Genomic DNA, 19,596 nt, shown 5'->3' with positions numbered 1-19,596 from the left:
TCCCCAGAATAAGACAAAGTGCTCTAGAAGAAATGGTGAAATGATGTTTTTGTGTCAGAATAAATGCTGTGTTTCAGGATAAAAGAGAAGGAAAACAAAATTCTCTCTGAAAATTGGCAGGAGCAATCCAAAAGCAGAAAAAAACAGATTTATCTCAGATAATTTGTAGTTCAACATGAGCTTTATTACACATGGCTTTAGAGGAATTAACATTCCACTAACAAGCGGAGAAATAATTCTTTGGGAATCTCCAACTGCTTCACTGTTGCTAGTTAAGAGGCCTTCTTCAGCTCCATCTGGACATACTCCAGCTTGTTTCCAGAGAAGCCATCATTGTTTCTTAAGCAGCAGTTTTTACATACAATCATTCCAACATCAGAAGGAAAACTGTAAGAATAAGAAGTATCTTATGTATTGTAGCAGGTAATCTGGAGGATTCTCTTAAGATAAACATATCAAACAATAAAATTCAAATGCAGAATTTGTTCAACATGCTGAGAATTAATGAGCTGGAGGCAATCATAGAATCATAAAATAATTAAGATTGGAAAAGAGCTCTAAGATCATCTAGTCCAATCATCCATCTTCCACCAATATTGCCCACTAAACCACGATCCTTAGTGCCACATCTCCGTGTTTCTTGAACACCTCCAGGGATGGTGACCCCATCACCTCCCTGGGCAGCCTGTGCCAGTGCAACAGCACTCTTTCTGAGAAGAAGTGTTTCTTAATACCTGAACCTCTCCAGTGTAACTTGAGGTCATTCCCTCTTGACCCATCACTGTCACCTGAGAGAAGATGCTGATCCCTGCCTCAACACAACTTCCTTCCAGCTGATTGGTTAAAGTAATAACATCTCCAATAACCAAGAGACATAGGCCCCAAGAGGAATAGTATTTCAATGTTTTCCCCAGAACTTGCCTAGGCTGTATCCTCCCCCAGCAGGAGAGCTGCATTATTTGCTTGGAGAAGGTTTGAAGCCACATTCCTTCAACATACAACCAGCCAAGTCTTGCTGCCTCAGCCTTGCACGTGCCCACCCAAACTAGTCCCAGTCCCTCAGACTCTGCTGCACGGGGGCAATGGACTTTGATTACACCCTGCTGTCATCCTCTCTATTATTGCTACATGGAAAAGCACTGAAAAGAACTCACCAGTGAAAAGATGAGAGAGGAGAGAACAAGCTCACAAGCACACCTTATCCTCTGTGCATTGTTCCCATTAACATCAGCAGCTATTCTGCTAAACTGTGACTCAAAGGTATAATTATACTCTTGCTGCTCCCAGGCTCCCCACACCACCCACTCCTCCCTGCCCACAGCCACGCAGCATGGTCACACGGGAGGGACCTCAAACCTCTCCCAGAGTCAGCAGCACGGCCCACCTTCTGTTAGTTTTCAAACATCAAAGCTGCCCTTATTTCAACATTTACTCAAGGACCGTTGAGGTTACGATGTGAAACTGGGACAATCATGATAGTAAGTTTGAACATGGGAGATAAATGATTAAAAGTTCTCAAGGAAAGAGTACTGTCTTTTCTGAAGGTGCTGCCTACTTATATTGATGAATTTCCTGCTCAGTGGTGTATAGCATCACTTCAGGCTGCAGTGTAGTGAAGAGAAATTCTCTGAAAGCTGCTCCGATGGCACTGCAACACGCCTTAGGTAGGAAGTCACGTAAAGCTGCATCACTCAAAGCACTGACTACCATGCTGGCAGTGGTTTTAATTTATTGAAGTGAAGGAGACAACCAATTTAAGTCTTGCTGTAAGAATTATCAGAGCTGTTCAAAAGAAAATGCAAGTGTAGGGGGGATAAATGATTAGGTCCCACTAATGTTTCTCTAATTTTTTTCATTCATAAGCAGAATTGCACTCCCAAAAACTGCCTGGGGGGGGTCAGAGATGTTTCAAAGCTGCTGGAGAGTCCCAGTACAAAGTGCAGGGCACAGGCAGCAGACATACAGCCTCCCCTACCCGGCTCCGCACCAGGAGGCCATGCGCACTCTATTGCATTGTTTCACACTGAGGGGGCTGAACCCGCACACAGTACATAAATCAGTAAGTGGTAACACCGGGAATTGTGTGGCCAGGTGAGCCAGACTGAGAGTCAACAGCCTTAGCACCAGACCCATTACTGATGGGGTACGATCTGCTTTCTTCTGAATTCTTTAGCTTATTAAATGTAATTAAATATAAAATCTTTCTAAATTATCCAGTCTTTAATCCAATGCAGGTTAACAGGGTCATACCAGTGCAGCATATGCATATTGACTAGACTTGAGAAGTAGCAACAGTAGAAGGAAAAAAAAAAGCCTGCTTTCTCCACTACTTATCATAGGGCAATCACAGGTCAAACGTACCCAACAAAACACAAACAACCCTCTGCTGCGCAGCATAATGAAACACAGCTAGGAACCAGCCATCAATGAAGCAATCAATAACTCACACGTCCAAAGAAAGCAAGTAGGCTGTAACATCGTCCATATACCTGACGTTTGCCAGCGATAACATTAATCCCTAGATGAAGCCTGCTATACCTTTATATACTTTGTCCCCCAAAGAAGTATCCATAGAATTAATTATAATGTTGATTCTGAATAGTGCCTCAAATTGGAAATTAGTCTAGTGTTTAAATTAAGCAGCAGATTGAAATGGCTAATTGTTTAATCACGAGATGATAACAAAAGAGCCACAGTGACTGACTATAAAAAAAGTTTGTGCTGCTTATCACTTCGATGTGACTGATGTTCAGAGTTGCTGAGTACGTGCTAATTCCTGCAGCATCGTTAGCAACTGAGGGTTCAAGGTTCAGAGGTTCAAACATAACATCTCTCGTTCCTTCCCTCAGTGATATGGGGCTTTTTGCATGTAGCATGCTCTGTGAGGACGCAAGCACTCATTCACTCAGACATCAGCCATGATCCCACCAGCCCTAATGAGCAGTCCCTTCCTCATCTCCAGCACTGCACAGCACAAGTAAGGAGAAAAAATGAGCAAAAAAGGGGCTGGGAAGACATGAAACCCCAGCTGAGCTTAGGCAGTGAGAACAAAGCTCTTCTGAGAGCTGTCTTTGACCAAACCCTTCATTTGCTTTTCATGTAACAAAAGCCATGATTCAGACCCTGTTGATTTGGAGATGTCAGAGTATAAGTGAGGACAAGGAAAGGACAGCAAAAGCAATAGCTTCATGCCATATACTTTCCTCTGCAATGAAACCCCAGGCACACAACTAAAGAAAAACTACTCAAAATTCCTCCCAGAACACTGGCCATTGAACATCCCTTGCCTTGCGGGAGGCTGGAACAATAGAAGAAGCAGAAGCAGCAGGAGAAGCAGAGAAATCAACGTGCCGGGGCAGAGAAAGGAAGTGAGAAGCAGCTACCAGAAATAACCAGGAAATGCAGATTTCTGTAAAAGGATGAATTTGAGGTTTTTGCTGGGGCAGACAAGAAAGGGGCGGAAGAAAAATGCCAAAGAGTCTCATCTGTCTGTCCTCCAACCCTGCACAGCCACTGCCTCCGTTAGCAGGGTGGGATTTCTGGCTATTTTTCATTAATCACTTTACTTAGAGCTCAATAAATAAAATGGCTCTATCACTCAGTAAAATCTGTAAGAGCGATCTCTATTCTATTAGCAGAAAAGCTGATAACATTAAGAGAGGTGAAGCAGAGACCTGAAGTTGAGGGAGTGTCAAAAATCAGCTTTGTGACCTCAGCTCACACCTCTAGGGACATTTAACAACATATTAGAATCATAGAATGGCCTGGGTTGAAAAGGACCACAATGCCACAGGCAGGGTCGCCAACCACTAGACCAAGCTGCCCAGAGCAACATCCATCCTGGCCTTGAATGCCTCCAGGGATGGGGCATCCACATATGCTTAGTTTATCATTTACTGTTCCAGAAAGGCTATTTCCCATGTCAGACCATGAAATAATGTAGGATCAGCAAAAGTTACTCACCAAACCAGCAAGTATGACGGGGATAGTTTCTGTAGCAATGAGATCCAGACCTGTTCCTGAGAACACAAAGGCACATTTGTCGGAGATGACACTTAACTGCCAGGCTCTAACCTCCCCTCCAAATTAAACAGAAAATCATTATTTCAAGGAAATGTACTTAACACAGACCAAGTTGTAGTTTCTCCTGAATTCATTCCCGTAATGGCTGAAATACGTTCATTTAAATACTCCTAAAATGGGAATCTGCAAGTTCAGCAAACATCCAGCCAAAAGACATAAACCAGAAAGGCCATGCTCACAATTACAGGAGGACACAGCTGCATCACTGCAGCAGTTGGGCTGCAAACCAAGCAGCCCCTCACACACCATTTGCTGGTTGGCCACAACAGTGCCCTCAGACCTCTGCTCCCTCCCAGAGTGCACACAGACTCCTGGTGACCACCAGAAAACAACCCTGCTGGAGAAGCACTTGTAAAGTTTACTGGTTTCTACAGCAAAAGCCCACAAACTTGACCCATGCATGCCTGCTTATGGCCATAGTCCTTTCCTACTTGCTGAGCAGTAAATATTTGGAGAAACAATTACACAGAACTACAGGCCAAAGTATTTTTTTTACATTTGTTGAAGGGAATATATTTGTGCAAATGTGCATCTGTTCAGGGTAAACAAGGGTCTCCAAAGCTGTTTTCATATTTGGCTTAAACATTATTCCACTAAGACCTTGTAACAAGCTCCTAAAACAAGAGGCAGTTGCCAAGTTGAGCCTATTTGTAGTTCATTGCTTTCTCCAAGTTTCAGGTATCCCTACTTCCCTACTCAGTTTTGCCACACATTCCTGATAATTTGCCTTAGACTCTTAATACTTGTTCAATTATCTATTCCCTGGAGCAACTCACATCAACGCTAGATGCCCTCCAAGGGCAGCAAGCAACAAGGCAATTCCCTGGGCTGCAAATAACAAAGGATGCTGCTCACTCAGGCACCGCGCATGGCTGTGCCAGCTTCCCCAGCCCAGTGCTGAATGAATTTGCCCACGTTGACAGGAGGATTTTGTTGAGTAAGCTCTGCTGACTTGTGACAGAAACATTAAGGAAGTAGCTGGCCCTATTTTGGCCTGGCCCCAGCCTACACACGGCAGCAGCTTGAGTTAACACACCTGGAATGGTCCCTGCTCACCTCTGTCAGATTCCCAGGGCAGAGCACTCCAACACAAGTGGAACAAGAGACAGATGTTTATTTTACTTTCTAAATTATACTAAGGTCTTATTTTTATAATAGGTAACTCAGAGTATAGTGCTTTCTATTATTCTAGCAAGCCATTTGATGCATTATTAATTATATGAGGAATCTAGGATACAATGCATAATGAAGTCAAAGCAATTAAGCACAAGTCTTTACACACATTTAGATAGTCACTCTGTATTTTCAAGGTAGAAAGAAGAGCAAAGTGACATGCTGAAGATCTACAGGGATATGGAGCTGTTCAGACTGCATACAGGAGGCCACAAAGTTCAACTGAAGCTTATAAATATGTAGCTTCCGTAAAACACAGAAGGAAATTCATAACATTCCCAGCATGTTTGGGTTTGTTTAATCATGAAATAAGTGCAATATTAAACACAGAGAATTAGGAACCAAAGAGACAAAGAACAGGTCACTATGGGAACAAGCCATCCTACCCAGAGCAACACAGCACCTCCATTTGCCCTTACCATAAATTCATCATCTCTTTTCATCCTGATTCATACCACAAAGATAACTTTAACCAATATTTGTAAATCAAGGGGTTCTTTCCAATACCGAGAGTAAATATTTTGTAAGTGAAATATATAGTAGGTATACATCTCTGAATAAAGTCGAATCAGTTATGGGAACCTCCTACACAATGCACCACCCCCCATAGCATAGGCAGACTCGTATACTGACAGTTCAGGGATACAGCTGGAGTAACCATCACCTACCGTGCTGAGGAAGCCCAGTTTCGAAGCCCAACAGTGTGCTACTCATCACTCTGTACTCAACTACATCAAGCACTGCCTCAATAGAGATGCTAGCAAGTACTGATCTAAAGCAAAGCAGGAAAATAGGGACAAAAACTTGTACACAATCAGCACCTTCTAGCTTTACTCCAGCTATCACTTAGTCTTCATTCAGTCATCATGCTAGCAGTTAGTACTCCCCAAAGAAGCTAACCTTGAGAGATACAGCACGTGGCCAACAAGGTGCCACCACAAGCTTTCTCTTCCCCCTACCCAACCAGGTTCTGGCCTCCAACAACATTCACCTCACTTCAGACAGTCCAACTGTATCTGAGGAGCACCTTTATGGGCTGTTCCCTCACTCCTCAGGTGAGTTGTTAGCGACCATGCTATACACATGGTCTCCATCCCATCTGATCACGCACCTACTTTCAGGCACCCTCCCTACTTTGGGCTGTTTACCACCAGCCAAGCTCAATAAGCTCATACAGAAGGGGAAAAGTGAGTCCAGTTTTTCCTAGTGCTTTGTGTTTTTCTAGCTGATAAAAGTAAAGAAGTCTGAAATTGTGTTTTACCCAACAAAGCCTGAAATTTTTATAGAGAAAGAAGGAGGGAAAAAGGTTTTGAGCTGATGTTAGTGAAGGAATCACTGACAAAAACTATTTCAGCTGCAGGGAAAAGGAAACACTGAAAACTAATTAAAGATGTAAAAGGATATAAAACTCAACAGACATCTTTACGTATGCTAGAGCGGTCTTGAATGAGGCCTTTGGAGATCAAGATGCTAACACAACTGAACAGAGCAGTGCGTGCAGTCCTCTACCAAGAGCTCTGGCTAATCTCTATTAATTCTGCTTTAATAGCAAGCTGGCAATAAAGGTGCTGATACTAATTGCTGAGCATTTCTTTGCTGAAATCAATCCTTAATGCTGACCACAATAAATGAGTTAGGCTTTTATATAAAATTCATACTTAAAATCGCTATGAATCTTCCTAATGTGTCATTTGACATTTGTTATTACTTGGCTGTGGACTGGCTTTGAATATTTTATGAAATATTTATGGTAGAAGGGGATATGGGATTCATAAGAGCAAGACACATACAATATGCTGAAGATTAGTGACAATTACCACAAGGGTAAAATTAGTAAAATCAACCATCATTTTCTTGTGAAAAAAATCATCTTAATTGGTGGCGGGTGGATATTTCTTCCATTTTCATACTATGCTTTATTTGCATATTTTTCTTCACTTTTGCAGTATTAAGTAAAATTATTTTTTAACCCCTTGGCTAATTAACTCCTGGCAAACAGAGAAATGTCAGGTTCCCTTTAAAGAAACATTTGTTTAGGTTTCCTTTTCATCTCTATTAATTTTTCTAAAGAAAAGAATAATAATTACATACACATCATCCCACTAATGTGCAACAGATTGTGAGCACATAGAAATGGAATTCAGGAAATAAATTTGGTTTGTTTTGCTGTCCTTGTTGGAACAGGGATTGAATTCAAAATGTTTGATTAAAAATTATTGTAGAAGGCCATGATTTGAATCATAGAATCACAGAATCCCTAGAGTTGGAAGGGACTTTTAAAGGCCATCCAGTCCAACTCCCCTGCAATGAACAGGGACACGGCAGCTAGATCAGGTTGCTCAGGGCCTGATCCAGCCTCACTTTGAAAGTCTCCAGGGAGGGGGCATCAACCACATCTCTAAGCAACCTCTTCTAGTGCCTCAACACTTTCACTGTAAAAGATTTTTTCCTTATATCTAATCTAAGCCCCACCTGAAGTACTGCATTCAGGCCTGGAGCCCCCAGTACAAGAAAGACGCAGAGCTCTTGGAATGGGTCCAGAGGAAGACCACTAAGATGATCAGAGGACTGGAGCACCTCTCCTATGAAGAAAGGTTTGTGCTGTAGCAGCTGCTGATGTGAAAGCCCACTCCTTTGCAAACAGGTGTTGTGAAGAAGCCAAGTACAGGGTACATGCTGCACGGGTCCAGCACAAACTGGGAGCAGGATGGCTGTAATGCACATTTATGTGAAAGAAATTCCAGTTTGCTGGAAAGGCTCCTCAGTCTGAGTGGGAATTCACCTGTTCTCATTCATGCAAGGCACGAGGCTACACACACACCTCAAAGAGATTCTGCTTCAAGATTTATTTGTGCTGCCAGGGCAGGGGTGGTGAGAATAAGATAAAGCCTGCTCACCTACATCACTACAGCAGTCCCTGAAGCCATGTATTTACCTGCGAGCTGGAGTCTGCCTTGCATAGCACAGCTGTAGTCAGAGTTGTGCAACAAGGTGCTCAAAGCAAGGCAATGGCTGTAGGCCCCCAAAATGCATTCTGGCAGACCTTGGTACCAGAAGCAGTTCCTTTAGCTTTCAAGGAAGTTTGGATGGGGCTCCCTGAAATAAGCTTCTATTTTCACTGAGTACCTCCCTGTGGGACTAAAGAAAACAACACAAACACACTTGATAAAACTAAGCATATAATTGCACTACTGTAATGCATGTAGCGCCTAAGTGATAAATGAAAATCCAAGGCATGCTGCTGGTTTGATCGTGGGTTAGTATTCCCATGGAAATTTACTCTTTTATTTTCCTTCCCCATTTCCCATGGGAAGGATGGCATCTTTAGGACTCTCTCTAAATAATTTATATATACCCAGTTTTATATACATATATATATATATGGGTATATTATATATACCCATTTACTTTTTCAACAATAAGATTCAAAGCTGCTTAATGCCAAGTTTCCCTTCCCCACCAAAACTGTTTCTCACGCAAATGCTTGAATGCCAGTGATTGTCTCCAGGGGTTTAGGCGCTTCAAATCCTAATGGGATTATGGCTTAAACAGGGTAACATATTCTACATAATAACACCCCACCTGAAGGCTTTGTGTTGTTTTTATCTAGAAGCAGACCTAACAGCTGTCTCTAGAGAAAAATAAATCCATATACATTTAAGCAAGTAATATAATTCCTCTGGAGACTCCAAGTTCCTCTCCAAGTGCATCCATTCAACTGCCATTAGCATTTAAAGGGATGCGAAGAAAGGAGCGATCTCTGAGCCTGTTTCTTTGCTGTTGTGAATATCCAGGCTGCAGAAATGTTAATGTTTTTATGTATTACCTCCATCTGCTTCAATCCTGTTAAATTTAGGTGTGCTATTTTTAAATGTGAATAGGTTTGAATTAGTATATGCTTTGCCTGTTGCTTAGGCGCTATTCATTTTCTTCCAGCAGTCACATCTGTCCTTGCTTTCATTAGCAAAGGGTACTTTTTACTTACTTTTTGAATTATAATATTGATTTTTCCCCCAGCACTGCTGCCGGTATAGTATATTGCTAAAGGACTCCACAAGTTTAAACCCTTGAAAATAGGGTGTGTAATGGAAATGCTGGCACATCCTTAATGACATCGTCACGAGCTGTGGTGCCACGCTAAGTGGATTGAGCCACACTGACCCTGCAGAATCAAGGTCCGTTCGCCTTGAAATACAATTTCAGCAACACCGTTATGGGGTGATACACTGCTTGGATCAAAATAAATGCTATGAAATTCAAATGAGCCATCGGAAGGGGTAAGTATACAGCTGCAGTGCTGCAAATGGCTCACAAATCAATCATCCCATGTGCGAACAGAATTTCCAGGTTGGTTTCCTACATTTTTTATTTTTGCAGCTTTCTTTGAAATTGAAATATCTTCATTTGTAACATCCTTGCCCTTGGATCTTCTTTCTTCTCTAAACGCCCACTCATTCTTCACAATTTCTTTGACCCCTGCTGTTTTCCAGCCCTCCCTCTCTTAGTGCACTTTCACAAGGCATAAGGCATAGCGGCCCAGCCCAACGCACCACGTTCTGCTGATTCTGGGCCATGCCTTTGGAGCAGCCCTCAGAGTCCTTTGGAGGTTTTTGTAGACCCCACAGTCAGTGTCATATTTTAGCCTTTCTGGTGTAATTGTGTTTCCTTCCATAATCACTACACCAGAATGCGTTTCTGTAGATGAGCATATACATACAACATCACACAAGCTTGCTGAGGCCTTTGCTTAAGAACAAAAAAATGCAATCCAGGAAGTCTTGGAGGCATTCTGGCTTCACTAATACTCATATATTAGAACAAATAAGTGTGGATTTGTTGGATTATATCCAAGTGAAATACTACATCAGTCAGTGGTTTTCTTTTGAATGATTAAATATTGTACCAAAATAATTTTAGCGCCGCTATTTAGGGGGAAAATATGATCAGAGAAGAAGCAGAGGGAATACACATACCTGCAAGCCATGCAGCAGATGGGAAGAAGGCACACCTGCTCTTCTTGGTGCCCATTTCCTCGCCTCAGGACTCAAAAATGTTGGTGGTGGAAGTGTCGAGGAGCAGTACCTGACCTCTCTGATATGCTCCTTGTGAGGTATTTCATGATGAATGCCCTGGGTTGTTGGATGGAGCCAGTCCTCAGCACCTCCTGCACCAGGCCCATGGATTGTCCTGCCCTTTGGCATCTCTGGTGACTGCCCCAGTGACCCCACATCTGCACAGGCCTCAGGACAGGCTGGCATGTCGCACACCAATGCACCAAAGGTCCATGTGAGTTCACTCAAAGGCCAGGTGGAAAACCCCATCCTCCAGCATCTTCCTACCCAGGTGCTGGAAGCGAGGGGGTTAATTGTACAGTTCTCTGCAGTTATGTTTTGCTTTTGAAAAGCTAGATTTTTGAGATAGTCATTAAAAGATGAATTCAGCCAGTGTCCTTGAGACAGTTAATGAGATATGCTAATTTAGAATAAATAGGTCTAGTATGAATTCTTGATAAGAAAACATCTGCTTGGATCAGTTGCTTGCTTTTGGGGGAGGTAACTGGGTCTGAAGAAAGCGAGCTGTGATAAGGGGTACACAGCAATAATGAAGGCAACATTTTAAAAGAACTGATTGTTCTTCAAGTTAGCCCTAGAAAAAATTTCTTCTATCTGACTTCTTTCAGATGTGTGGAGTGAGAGACCAGGAAGCACCACATCTAGAGTGAAAATAGAGCCTAAATGTCCATGAAAGCTGTCAGGGAGGAACAGTGTACTGAGGCACTAAATTCTACCCAAACAGCTTTAGGATATCAGGAAATGAGGATGGATTTTTCTCTGAAAGTCACCACAAGAAGGAACTGAAAGTGAGCATCACCCACATCCACCAAGGAACATTCAACCCCATTGTGCCCCAGCACAGTGCAGTGTGGGAGGCAGAATGTGAGCTCCTGACCTTAGTGAGGAAGGAGAACGGCTTCGCACTGCAGATAGGCATACAGATTTCAGACCCAGAGGTGTGCAGATTTTATTCTTGTTGTTGGTTTGAGTAGTTTTTTTGCCCTCAATCACAGCCATGTGTTGTTACACTTTTGTACAGATGTCCTTGCACCATCCTTCATGAGCAGATGCTATGTCCACATAGAAGTCAGAGAGCAGGGAAGGATGGTGGAAGAAATGTCACTGTACCTTTTTAGCTGGTCTTCTCTCTTCTGAAAGGTGGGGATGGCCAGGATCACCAGAACAGTCGCATTTTGTCCAGTGCTACAGAAGTGAAGCACTTTTGTAGAAGCACATCTCCCTCAGGCTAATAGTTACAGCAGTGCTGACATACTGCTACTGCCAAGCTTTGGGGCTTCACAGTCACACCATGATGTAATGTACACACTAGATATCTTTCTACAATTTTGGAGATGTTATATATTCAAAGGTTATGGTTAATGACGTCAGTGTTTTCAGATCCAGCCATTTGATTTTTTTATTTAAATCATATGCTCTTACGGTTTTAATTGTACAGAACATTCCCAGCAGTGTCAGAACCTACTGGACATTTCACTCCCTGCATTTAATAATACAAAATGAGGACTTTCATGAGGACTTTCATTCCTCTCCAGTGGCATCATTACAGCCAGCCCAGCCCAGGTGTCTCTAAACTTTGTTCAGGTGTGGTCATCTTTCTCTCAAAGGTTTTTTTACCATAATAATACCATAACCCAGTGTCATTCATGCCAGCCACAACACCTTAGCATTTTCCTCTGCATTTTGTTGTTGGCCCAGCTCTGTGTGCACAGCCAGCAGTGCGCTCAGGCCCCCAGCACAGAGAGATACATGAGCCGTGGTGCTGTGTGTGCGTGCTGGGAGCCTGCAGCCACCCGAGCTGCAAATCCTCTTTGCTCCTGTTTGCAAGAGAGAGTTTGGCCCCTGAGTTTATTTGTGACAATAAACCAAGAGTTTTATAACAAATGGGATGCACAGATGTACACTTGGTGAGTTGTGATTATGAAAGATGATTGCCTCCTTCTCAGTTATTGCTCACTGCTGCAGATGGCTACTGGACTTCATGAATAAATCACGCAAGGGCTGTTACCCTGAATATTTTGTTCAAATGCAGAAAGTACCAATGCATGGTATATGGAATTTAAATAGGAAGGGTCTAAGATATTCTACAAATTAACGAGTTGCAAAACTTTAATGCCGGTTCCAAACTCAGTTCTAAGCATCATGTAGGAATGAGAACAGCAAGATAGTCCATTTGCATATATCTAGGAGATTTGTGATCAGAGTCCAGTTTTAGCTTATTATTAACAGGTAGCAACAAAGCTATCATTAAGACACTTGCCTTTTACTCAAAAAAGCAGGCATATCTCTAGCTGGTATAAATAAATAAAACTTCTAAAGCTTCATCACATGTACCATTTGTAGATGTAGAGATACTCCATCCTGTAAGTAAATCCCACTCATTAAATGTACTTGCTCAAAAGAAAGAAACCAAAACTTTACTTTTTAAAGTCATCCAAGGCTGAACTTTACTGCATAAGGGACAACAAATGACAGCTTACATTACAATTGCTGACTAACTCAGCAGAGAAGGGAAATCCAGAAAAAAAAAAAAAACATTACTCTTTTTTACATTGCAAAAATTGTTTTCTGTGTGTTTGGTAGGTGGGCTAATGGTCAGTCATTGGTATGTTTCCGTACTTGGCAATTAGTCTATTTGATAATAGGCAAGGAGCAGGGGTGAGAGATGCACAAGGGGACAGAGCACGGCAGGTGAAGAGCGGGAGTCAAGCACGCAGAATGGCAAGAGGAATGCCCTTGTCTCCCTTCAGATATCCCCTGCGCAGCTCAGGATTTGCAAAGCACTCAGGGCTGCACTGCACAGGAAACATGCTGAACTCAAAAGCCAAGTCAGGTCTTTCCGCATCACTACTAGGTGACTGATCCAGAGTCACTAATCCTCACAGATACCGGTGACACACGGACGTTGGGCAATTCCTGGTACTGTCTGTGATGACATAATCAACGGACAATTTTACGTATGTTCTATGTGTTTTTTCAATGGATCTGGAGGATAGGGTTTTTCCTTTCTTGCCATAGTCAGTTAGAGAACTGGTACCTTTTCACAGACAGAAATAACTTACTGACACTGCTTGACTGCAATATATTAAAATTTAAATTACTCTCTAGTCCGCTGTATGGATCATATTAACTGGCCCTAAATACACAAAAAGGCAGTACAATAAAGCTCATAGAATTGTAAGTCACTGAGGCTCATCCATACATCATGAAGAAAAGAGTGGGTAAAGGGCTGAAGTTTACTTACCAAGTGCTTATAAATGCTGAGAGATTTTTTTTTTTTTTTTTTTTTTTTTTTTAAAGAAAATCTGTGTAATATTCTAAATTAAGAACATGCTCCTCTCCGACATTTCATTTGGCAGCTCTAACCACAGCCTGGGTGGAAATCAATTTGCAGCAGCTATGAATTGCTATTTAATTTGGGGGCACGCACAGCTTAATTGAGAAAGCATACTAGAAGCCGTCAAGCCAGAGTCAGTAACTTAAGTTTCCTGCAGCAAACCCACGATAATCCCAGGATCAAACTGTAGCACCTTTGTTTCAGTAATTAAGTGCATGGTGCCAGCAGAGACTAATTGTGCTCACAGGGTGAGCACCCGCACCAGAAAGCTGCACAGAGCTCCATGTGCGAGCTCAGGGAGAGTCTGTAGGTTTCTGCTTGCTTAGACACTGCCATGTCTGAAAGAAGGTGTACATTTCAGCACAGTCCATACTATTCTTGCCCTACTGCCTGGATTCCTTGTGTTCATTCTCCACTTTTGCCTAAATGTGACTATTTAAGTAACCTAAATGGTGAACTACATATTTGTGGAAGTTTTTCTACGGTTTCCACGGAATTATATGTAGGGCATCATTCTGTTTGGCCCTTTTTTTTTTCCGACTCATATTAAAATGTATTTTACAGCTCACACCAAAGAGCGGACATTCTTCATGGCAGAGCCCCTCAGCTCTGCTTTTTGGCACATGTGCCTCTGCTTTCCCTTCTCCCACTATGGTCTTCAAACAGCTCCTGTTATGGAAGTGTGCAGAGCTCACCGTTGTGACTGCTTTACAAATTTGTATTGTTTGTTCTTTTTTTTAACTTGTCACCAAGACAGAATTTCCAAGCCAGGCACACTTGAAAATACCCCATGTAATGTTCATAACCTTGGATATCAAACGTTGGTTCACATAGGGTCTCTGAAAAGTGTTTAAACATCCCCAGCACTGCTGCAGTTCTGGGCAGGCACCCAGGAGCTCATAGGAGGTGGCCATGGTGGTTCGATGACCACCATGACATGCAAGTATTTCCACTGACTCTCTGGGTCCTATTTAACTGTTGGTGTCAGAAGACAATATAGCTGATGGACACAGTCCAGAGACAAACTCTGTGTGGGGAGGACACAGGGCAGTTGGACACATCAATTACCTTCCTGAAGACTCTCCGTTTCAACCAACGCCTCTCCTCAGCCACACTGCAGCCTGCTCTAGGGAGCAGCTTTAGTAGGGGTCTTGGTGATCCCCAGAGGTCCCTTTCAACCCCAATGGTTCTGTGATATGGTGGCATTCCTGCTCTCTCACACGCTCAGTGTACTTCCAAAGTATTTGCTGCTACTGCTTTGTGATAGCCACACTACACTCTAGCACATCACTTTGTTAAGGAGCAAAGTAACTAACAGATCTCCCAGTGCTTTGCAGGAGAGCCTCCATCTACAGCCACCTCTCCCACATCTCACGGAAAGAAAACTGCAAAAAGCCACAGGATGTTGGCTGGATGGAGTCACTACTGCAGGGTGTTTTTCCCCCAGTGTTGGAGTTAATGCACCACAATAGAGCAGCAGCACACAAAGAAAGGATCATGGCTTGATCCCTGCCAGATGGAATATGGAGATAGCTCATGAGAACTTGCCAAAAAATGTGTGTGCATGCATGTCTGTACAGAAACTCTTTATAAAATTAAGCAATCCCTTTAAATCCCACCACTTTGAGAAGTTTCCCATCAAGAGTGCTTTCATTTGCCAACAAGAAAAAGTTATCACCACATATATTAATACACACATTCATTTTGCGTTACTACTTTTACAGACTGTTTCCTGTAAATGTAATGCACTTTATGCATCTGAATTGCAGAGAGCTGATCCCAGTTTTGCCATCCGTATTCATAATTTTTACCATCAGACAAAGGCACAGGTAAATGTTTTTATGTCAGTATATCAGCTTCAGGCTTCCACTCTGACTAATTACGCACTCTCTGTGGTCGGTCAGCCAGCCATAGGACGTTGCTTCCATTCCAATTGTGTGAATAAGCATTCTTCAAATAACAGACTATGGAAAAAAAAAAAAAGTCTCTCATTCACATACAAAGAAATATTATTTATGAAAGAGCAGTAAACTCATCACACAAACACTCATGATCAGGGAATCAAGCACTGCAGGTCTTCCTGCACCAGCCCCCATCAGCAGAGCCGGAGAGCTGCGGGCAGCTGCAGCAGCTCACACCAGCCAGAAGGGCTGGAACCTCTGTTTCTTGTGCCTCCATTGTATTCTCTTATTGTCACAGCCTTTTTATCTCGCATTAATATGTGTTAATTAACTTTAATTAAGATAATTGCTTCATAGCTATTCTGCTCACATTCACAATGATATTAGAAAAGTTCAGCTCCTTCAGATCTTTCCTAATGAAGCTAGTTCATGCAACAAGCAAAGTAAAATTGCCCAGTCTGACAGCAAAACCTTTCTTTCGTAGAGATCTAGAAATATGATTGTGTCCTGAAACTGAACTGGATGCACTAAGTCTATATCTAACACAATGCTGAAACAGAACAGGTGACAAATGTACATCAGGGCAGGTAACAGAAACAAATGACAAAAATTACAATAATGGTGAAAGACTTTTGCAAGGGATTGCATATGTTGACCAGCACCAGTAATAACCTTTTCTTCTTTTGGCCATAAACATGTAAACAGACATTTACACTGTACAGGCTGTAAGACAAACTGTGAAAATACTCACTTTGAAGGGGCTGGGAGGGCAGAAGCAGCGCTATGGGAAATCAGTATGGGCTTCACTGCAGGGAACAACCTCTGCTCTGCTCTGATGGGCCCCAGAAAACCATTTCATCCCTGGGTGCTGTTGCTGTAACCGGTACCCCAATGACTCCAGTATATAGAGGAGAGCTTTGAGCTGCTAGTGCTGGCTCTGGGTTACCTGCTATCCAGCGCTTCTGGCTGCTGGGAGCTCTAGAAAGGATCCCTGGAAGACCCACTCACCTTCAGACCACAAATAATTAGTTTCAAACCTCCTAATGACTTCTGTTCCTGTTAGTATAAAGTGCTGCAGCGACCCACTGCTACCAAAGGTCCTGCACAGCACTGCAGCTCTGCTCTGTGCTTACTCAGACACGTCCCCTCTCCCACTCCCAGATATGGATTAAGCAGCCCTACGGATGTTTCTGCAGAGCACAGCTTCAGCAAAACCAGCAGTGAATTAATCACTGCAGCCACATAATGTAGCTTGGCACAACTGTATTACGGCATTACATTCTTGTGCTGTAGTTAAGGCCTGTCAGCAATTTCATTATGAAGTCGTATTTTTAGCTGTTTGTAACTTTTACAAAAATAATAAAAGTATTTACAGTGGAGGCTTAATCTGTACAGAATCTTTTTTCTAGCTCAGAAATGAAATATTACATATTCTATGTGTGCCTGGTAGTACGAACGGTTTCTTCATCTACATCAAAATCTGCTGACTTCCCTTATATTTTTTCTGTTATTTACTGCTATTCTTAAAGGCATTCTAACAAACTTGCTATTTACTGCAAAACTTTCACGGTGACCCAGCAGTATTAACACAGACTAATGTTATACATGGGTTCCGTAAAGCTGCAAACCCACAGAGCGCATTATTGTCCGCGATGCAGGTGATATTAAGCTGATGGTTATTGATGAAGACTTTCCCCTTGAGCTCACAGGTGAGGGATGGAACCAGCAACCTTAAGTGTCATTAAGGAAAGTTCTGTTGTGCCAATAAATAAAAAAGGATCTGAAATCTCTTCACAAAAATGCAATGTAAATCCACAGTAATCACCGGAAGAGCTTTGAGGCTTTTAGCATCTAAATTGATCAAGAGCCTCACTTTACTTTTGCTTTTTATATACAAAATAATTGTTATTATCTATTCCGTGTTATAGGACAAATTCTGTCAAATTCTGTGATGAACTGCACCTACAGACATCCCAAACCAACACAATGGATCCTGGTGGACTGATTTTGGACTCCGCCTGGTGTAACCAAACAATTTGGCCTCTCCACCTCAAAGATTTAACAGTGCAAGCTATTTTTCATGTGCCAGTTGGGATTACTAAACTAAAGCCAATTCGCCACTTGTGTACTGAGACAAAATTCATCTCTATACTTTTTTGTAAACAAAAGCTTGCTTTTAAAGGCAGCAATTACAGGTTTTTGAGTCCCTAATGGTGATATGTAGCTCAGTTATAAAGCCCTTCCCTAGAAACTGAGAACAGAACCAGCTGGAACAGCTTACTTTTTGTTTATTTTCTAACATATTTGTTTATTTATTTATTTTGGGATTTCTGTACCTGCTGGCACTGACTCAGTAGCACCCTGCTCTAATGCAACGCTGGCGGGGAAAGTTTATTAATGGTTACTTAATTGCAGAGTTTCCCAAAGATCATTATTAATGTAAGAAAGTAGGACAATTAGACGTTAAATACTGAATTTATGCTTGGTAATATCTAAATATGCAAAATCTGCTCAAAACCAGAGCTTTTCATACCACAAGTTCAGCACATTTCTGAGTGAATATTTGTCACCAAAGCAACTACCAAGCCCGGGCCACCTCCTGAAATGAGTTTCATTAGTGAGCGCAGTGTTAACTGCAGTCTGCTCTCAGATCTCTTTGAATACCCCTCCAAAAAGGAGACTTTTCAACAACAATACAGGTAGCAGCAGATTGGCAGTGGGAAACCTGCAGCAGCATAGGGTTGTGCTGAAGCATCTCTTCCGACCAGCTGCTGGCTTGGAGCTCCAAGCTAGTTTTCCATTTCAGCAAAGCTTTCTCAGTTACTATTCTTGCTGTCACTACTGTACAAACAAGAGTAAGTCTTAGAAGGGATCTTGGAGATTTTCAGTCCAAGCCCTGCTATAAGCATGTTCCTTACCACAGCTTACACACAGGAAAGTGTCCAGATGGGTCTTGAGAATCTCCAGAGAAGAAGACTCCTCCAGACCTCCGAGCAGCCTGCTCTGCCCTCACAGTACAGAAGTTCCTCCTTGTGTTTGTACGGAACATCCATTTTCCAGTTTCTGTCCCCAGCACCCATAGTCTGTTTTCCCCTGGGGCAAGAAAACCCCACTCAATGCAGTTATACTGTTATGAAAGCGTGTCTAAGGAAGATGTTACATCTGTCTGTCTAGATAGGAGAAGCGTCACTTTGACAGCAGTTGCATGTAGAGACATCTTCCATATTACTGTCACCGATGAAGCCCATGTGAATGGCACGGAGTGGTTGCAGGAAGAGATTAGAGCTCAGTGCTGGAATATCCTCTAGGGAAGGGATGAGCAGGCACCGACAGTGTTGGCAGCCTTGAACACTGTCAGAACTACTTTTTACCCACACAACTAATGCTGAGTCTGATCCACCGTGTTCTCAGATTTCATGGAAGCAGCGAGTGCCTGCTGCTGCTGAGCAGCGTGGAGAGGAAAGGGAAACATCCTAACAGGAGGAGGGAAACCTCATCTGTGCTGGAGGAACTTCATTTCCCATACCTTATAAATGGTTCTTTTACTTTATTCATGCCCAGAGGTGGAAACAGCTTTAATACACCGTAACTAAAAATCTCTCCTCACTCTGAAAATATTCACATATATATATATACACACATATATATATACACAGCATAGCTTCCATCAAAATAACACTGTTTACTGTTATGAATGAATTCCCTTTTGAACCCATTCATTATTTCTGCCAGCATGACAAACCCCTGTGGCAATCAGATCTGTAATTTCATTACCTTTGTGGGAGAACAGCCCCTCCTTGTAAAGACAGTTGCCTAATGTTTTCACTGGGAAATGTATTTCTCCAACTAGAAATCTCCTAACTTTACAGACAGCAAACAATTTATTACTCACAATTCTCTCCCATAATTTTGTTGGCTCCCGTTACATCCTTGCTGCATCCATCACTTTTCTGATTCAGAAAGCTCTATTCCAGTTAGTGCTCACTATAAGCAGATGTCATTTCATTTTTATGGTCATTCTCTCTGTCTT

General features: G+C 42.3%; 1 long non-coding RNA gene across 1 annotated transcript in view; it reads right to left on the bottom strand.

The window, feature by feature from the left end:
• Positions 1-11,887: 11,887 nt before the first annotated feature.
• The window catches only part of LOC107052094, a 59,688-nt gene continuing 51,979 nt past the window's right edge, over positions 11,888-19,596 (bottom strand). Inside the window, exon 3 of the long non-coding RNA XR_001464240.3 lies at positions 11,888-15,629. This is a non-coding gene — a long non-coding RNA (uncharacterized LOC107052094). The remainder of the gene's footprint in view (positions 15,630-19,596) is intronic.

Source organism: Gallus gallus, chromosome 4 (genome assembly GCF_016699485.2).
Source record: "Gallus gallus isolate bGalGal1 chromosome 4, bGalGal1.mat.broiler.GRCg7b, whole genome shotgun sequence".
In the NCBI taxonomy this organism is placed as follows: domain Eukaryota; kingdom Metazoa; phylum Chordata; class Aves; order Galliformes; family Phasianidae; genus Gallus; species Gallus gallus.
Note: the sequence above shows the minus strand (reverse complement) of the source record. Positions and strands in the feature narration are given on the sequence as shown.